Source organism: Haliotis rufescens, unplaced genomic scaffold, assembly GCF_023055435.1.
Source record: "Haliotis rufescens isolate VD_foot unplaced genomic scaffold, xgHalRufe1.0.p SCAF_7, whole genome shotgun sequence".
NCBI classification, from domain to species: Eukaryota; Metazoa; Mollusca; class Gastropoda; order Lepetellida; family Haliotidae; genus Haliotis; species Haliotis rufescens.
Genome location: NW_025964361.1, coordinates 16241390 through 16247389, shown reverse-complemented (window position 1 = coordinate 16247389; position 6000 = coordinate 16241390).

The window sequence follows — 6000 nt, the reverse complement described above, 5'->3', positions numbered from 1 at the left end:
AGTTAGTGCCTGGTTTTGGGGACGTATGTTTTGGTTTAGGAGATTTTGGAGAAGAGGGTTTGATTGAGAAGCTGCCCAGAAGTTTAGTGTTAAGTGTTGCCTACGTAGGTTTAGTGGCATTTCTCCTGTGAGGGCCTGAAGTGACGTAAGGGAGGTGCCTTGTTGGGTACGTGTGACTAATTTGAGGGCTTGGTATTGTATTGAATCTAGTTTTTTGGTTAAGGTTTCGTTTAAGGTATCGTATATGGCACAGCCGTAGTCTAGTTTGGATCTGATTAGGGATGTATAGAGGCTGAGGAGGGTATCTTTAGAGGCACCCCAGCGCAGGGCAGCAAGGTAAGGTAAGGTACCTAGGAGATTTTACGTGCGCTTTCCGACTAAAGCGTATTTCGCACACGGGGAAGCACTTTATACTATTGGGTGAAAAAAAGCGTAATAAATAAATAAAGAAGTGCGACCCAAAAAAATGTAACTTTTACAGTACTAATCTAATAAAGCTAAAGGGGGCAGTGGGTTTGGCTGGGGGGGAGTGGGTGGTAATAAATACTCAATAATATGGAAAAAATTGGGCGTGGGTTGGAGGGGAGGGGGTCAAGCGTGGGAAGGCACGGCGAAGGCAGGCGAGCACCGTGTCTAGCGGCGGAGTCCTCCAAGTAGTTTCTTCGCTATTGCTTCTTCCCTGGGGTTTGGCATTTTGAAGAGACACTTGGTGAGGAGGGCGGCGGAGTTAGCGACGAAGTGCTTACTGCCCTGTAGGTCACAATCCACGAGGAACAGTGAGAGTTCACTGTAGTTGTGGATGTCGTGTTCGAATCTTTCTCTTCCCATGACTTGGTACATCTTGAGGTAGCTCCTCTTGGTGTTTTCATCAGGGAAGAGCTCGGCTTGGCCATCCTGGACGTGGGTGGCGCTGACCAAGTGGTGATTCTTGTAGTACTTGAGGATGCTGTTTGCCTTCTCCAATAGCACGGCCCTGAGGCTAGTATCCTGGACCTGGACCGGGGTGGTCTGAGTCTGGCCGTCGCTAAGGGAGGGGGGCTCCGGAGGACTGGTCTGGATGCAGCTGTCGCATGTGGGGGGCGACGAGGTCTGACATTCCGTGGACGCAGTGGTGGTGGGTGGTCGGGAGGTTGGTTCGGGAGAGGGGATTTCTCTCCTCTTCCTCTTCTTCCTCCCGTGGCCGGTGCCCTCGGGCGAGCGGAAGGATTCCTCCCCTCTGGATTCGAGGGGAGCGAGTTCCAGCGTAGCTGCCGGGGGAGGCGGGGTGGTGGGGAGGGAAGTCTCTATCTCCATGTCTAGGACTGGAGGAGGGATCTTCTTTACCCGAGGGGGCCCCTTCTTCTGCGCCGGGCGGGGAGCAGGAGGTTGAGGGGCTGGGGCTCGGGCCATCTGAGGCTTGGTCTTAGCCGGGGCTTTGACCAGTGGTCTCTTCCTCTGACCTAGGTCGAAGGAGATGGAGAGCGTGGATGAGTTGGACTTGTAGGAAGTCCTGAGGGAGTAATCCCCAACCCGGTAGGCCAGCAAGGGCTCCAGGATGGAGACAAGCTCCCTCGGTAACGACATTGAGAGATCTCTCATTGTCAGCTTGGTAGTTTGGAGAGCTTGGGAGGACGTGTGCGCGTGGCGAGGGCAGCAAGTAACTCTAACATTAATAGCAAAACTCTAGATTCGGATCGGGATCGAAGTTCTCAGCGCGGACTGTCTTCTACGACGTCCGCGCCTCAACATTCTATAGCGGATTGTCTACAATGACGTCCGCGCACTCAACCCATAGCGCGGATTGTCTACTCCGACGTCCGCGCCACAAACCCACATATCCATACATAGTATCTTTATAGCCGTTTAACCAGCCATCCACCCATAGCCGACAACAACAAGCCCACTACCAATCACGCCGACACACAGCCTTGCCCCCACCACCCACCCCCCGCGCTAGGCCCCTGCTTTTAACTTAGGTTACTCACACATATCCATTACCTTTCCCCCCTTATAATTTATTTTATTCTTATTATTAGTAGTTATACATCAGCTTAACTGACTACTTGTGTCACTCTACCTATCCTAGTTATTACACCCCAAATAAACCTGGCTAATGTAGAACTTTTTATCCCTCCTCGGCTCTCTATGGCCACTAAAACCTCAACCTCTCTTCTCATTACTTTCTCCCCCTTCACTTACAGTTTTTTGGGCTAGACGTTTACACTTATTCCCATTATTTTATATTTTATAAGAACCGTCTGCCCCGAGTGCGAAATAGCCAGAGGCTGAAGCGCTCGTAAAATCTCCAAATATCTCTCTCTCTCACTCATCCACTGCACACACTACCGTCTTGATTAAGAATACGCCTAAGGCCTTGAAGTTTTCTAGTTTATTTTGTGGGTTTAGTATTGCTTCTAGAGTTAGAGCCTTGTTTAGATTGAGGGTGGTTTGTAATGCGGTTCGATGTGTTAGGTAGTGTGTGCAGTGGATGAGTGCGTGTTCTGGGGTTTCTAGTTGTTTGCAGTGTGGGTAGTCACCTGAAGTATGTTTTTTTATTTTTTTTAGGTGGTTATTTAGGTTGGTGTGTCCTGTTTGGAGTTTAGTGATTACTCTGTCGATTTCTTTTGATGGATGGAGAATTTTTGGTTTGGTTAGTGGTTTGCTGAGTACTTTTTTGATTTGGCTATTTGGGTTTAGATATAGGTTATGCCATTTTTGGTGATTTTTTGCTTATTTACACTTTTAATTCTGATTTTGAGATGGGTAAGTTTAAGCTTATTTCTGGGATTTTGAGGGATAGTTTAGCTGCCTTATCGGCGTTTTCATTACCGTATATTCCTACGTGGGCGGGTATCCACAAGAAGGTTATTTGTTTGCCTGCCTTAGTTAGGTCGTTGGAGCTTTTAAGTATTTGATTTATTAATTTAGGTCGGTTTTTGGTATTTTTGTTTTGGAGGGCTTGTAGTCCACTTAGGGAGTCGGTAAATATTAGGATTTTTTTGTGGTTTTTGGATTCTTGATTATGGAGGGCTGAGGCCATGCCCAATAGTTCTGCCGTGAATATTGATTGGTTGTTTGGGAGTCGGAAGGATTGTGTGGTTTCAGTTGGTTGTGTGGTATGGACTCCGATACCTGTTTGTTTGTAGGTCGGATCTGAAGATCCCTCCGTGTAAATGTGACACCTATTTGGTCAATTTTCGTGTATGTATGCTAGGGTGGTGGTTTTAGCTATGTTTGGGTCGGTTTGTTTATTTATTTGGTTAGCTAGTGTTGTGTCTATTTTGGGTATTTTAAGTTTAGGGGTGAAGATATTTGATTGTTCACAGTTTTGTTTACGATTTTTAATTTGGTGTTCATTTAGGTAGTTTTTTATTCTTTGGGATATTGGGGTAAGTAAGGGGTGTTTACGAGCTAGAGCTTGGTTTTTGGGGATGATGTTTTGGTTTATTATGTTTTGGATGAGAGGGTTTGATTGGGACGCGGCCCAGAAATTTAAGCTTAGCTGTTCCCTGCGTAGACTTAGTGGCATTTCTCCTGTTAAGGCCTGAAGTGAAGTGTAGGAGGTGCCATGTTGGGTGCGTGTAATTAGTTTGAGAGCCTGATATTGTATTGAGTCAAGTTTTTTAGATAGAGAGTTGTTTAGGGTGTTGTATATGGCGCATCCGTAGTCTAGTTTTGATCTAATTAGTGATATGTAGAGAGAGAGGAGGGTATCTTTGGAGGCTCCCCAGTTAGAGCCAGTTAGGCATCTTAGGGTGTTTAGGTCTTTACTGCATTTAGTTGTTAGGTTTTGGATGTGAGCATCCCAGGTGAGATGTTCATCGAAAATAAGTCCTAAGAATTTGGTTTGTTTTTGAAATTTGATTGTTTGGTTGTTTAGCTGGAGGATTGGAGAGGCGGGTTTCATGTTTTTATGTTTGAATACTATTCCTGTTGTAGACTAAAATCTAGTCTCTGAAATGAACATATCGTACATAAAAAAAACAGTTGTTCAGTTATCTTAATAAAAATATAATAAAAAGGAGCCCAGTGACTCTCTTCATTTTCAGATACTGATACTGCAGTGATCTAGACTTGACAAACATTATAGACTTGCATGGGCTGCATTTGATATATATTTGTATCAGGGTCTGTAAGACAGACTATTCCTGTTGTTTTTTCTGAGTTAAGAGAGAAGCCCCATTTGTCAGCCCATTGTTGTATTTTATTAAGAGATTTTTGGAGTAAATTATGGGCCATTTTCATGCTTTTAGTGCGGATCCAGATGGCTCCATCATCCGCGAATTTTGATGCGTTTACTTTAGGGGATAGGCCCTCGAATAGATCGTTTATCATTATATTGAAGAGGGTGGGGCTGATGATACTGCCCTGGGGAGTGCCATTTTCTAGGGGACATTGGTCCGATAGAGTTTGGTCTATACCCACGGTTATTTTACGATTGTTTAGGAAGTCTTGGATGTAGTTTATTATCTGACCTTTGAGTCCTCTTTTTTAAAGTTTTCGTATTAGCCCGTCGTGCCATACCATATCGAAAGCTTTAGAGAAGTCTAAGAAGATGCCTGTGGTATATTCTTTATTTAGTTGTCCTGTCTTAATATCTTGCTCTAGTCGGGCGAGGTTATCTAGGGTTGAGCGGCCAGGAGTGAAACAGCTTTGATCTGGGTTTATGATGTTATTTTGGGTTAGGTAATGTTGTAATCTATTTTTAGCCATTGATTCCATTACTTTACATAAGTTTGAAGTTAGGGTTATTGGTCTATATGAGTTAGCTTGATTAGCTGGTTTATTAGGTTTAGGGATTGGTATGACTAGGGCCTGTTTCCAGGGAGTAGGAACCTGTCCGTTTAGGTAGATGAGATTGTATAGTTTGAGTAGTGCCTGGAGTAGTTTTAGGGGGAGTTTTTAATTTTTTTTGTAAGAGGTTAGGTCTAATCCTGGGGCTGTGCCCTTTTTCCTGTTTTGGATTACATAGAGGAGCTCCTCCATTGCGTAGGGTTGGTTTATTTCTAGATTGTTATTGTTTGGTTCTTTTGTGGGTTTGTTTTCTGTTTTAAGTTTATCTTGGATTTTTTTGCTGAAGTTGGTGTTACTGCTAACGGCCGAAAAGTGGTTGGCGAGATTATTTGCTTTTTGGGCGGGGTTGGTTGAGTTGTTAATGTTTGTTTTTTTTATGTCGTTTTAAGCCTCTAATGGCGTGGATTTTGCGCCAGACCGTTTTGGCATCTGTACGGTTATTTATACCTTCGCAGAATTTTTTCCAGTCTCTACTTTTGGCTATTTGGACTAGTTTTTGAACCTGGTGGTTTAGTTCGTGGGCTATGTTTAGATGTTGGTAGTCGCGTTTTGCTTTATTGAAGGCTGATTTACGTTTTCGTCTAGTCTGTTCTATTTCCTCATTCCACCATGGTACCGTCGGTTTGCCTGTCTTAGATGTTTTGAAGGGGATAGGTGATTAGCAATGGACAAGAGGGGCCAACACTTTACAGTAATTAGCGCTGATGCTATGGAAGCCAGTACTTAAGTTATCATAGATAAGTACTAGGTAATGGACACTGGGCAAACGGCAGGCCGGGGGTAATTAACACTGATAGGTGAAAGAATGGACACAACAAAGGGCAATTTTAAGCCAGCTAGGTAATTAGCACCGGCAAAGATCAACACAGATCAAAGCAATAAGTCCCAAGCACAAGGCAGGTATGTTTCCTGGTCACGGTTCATGGCTGGCTGGTGTCTCCTGATGTAAATGGCTTCTTGTAGTTTTCTTTGTCGCCAGTTGTTGTTGGTAGACATGACTTTGGTGACTTCCCACTTGATGTTATGGTTTTTGTTCTACAGGATGTGTTCGGAAATAACGGATTTCAGGTCGAGTTTGTTAACAGAGGTCCGATGTTCTTTGAGTCTGGTGTTGAGGGGTCTGAGGGTTTCTCCAATGTACTGGTAGCCACAGTTGCAGGGGATCTGGTATATACATCCTCGGGGGTTGGGACTTGCGCTGCTTGTGCCTCTGCCATTGGCTTGTAG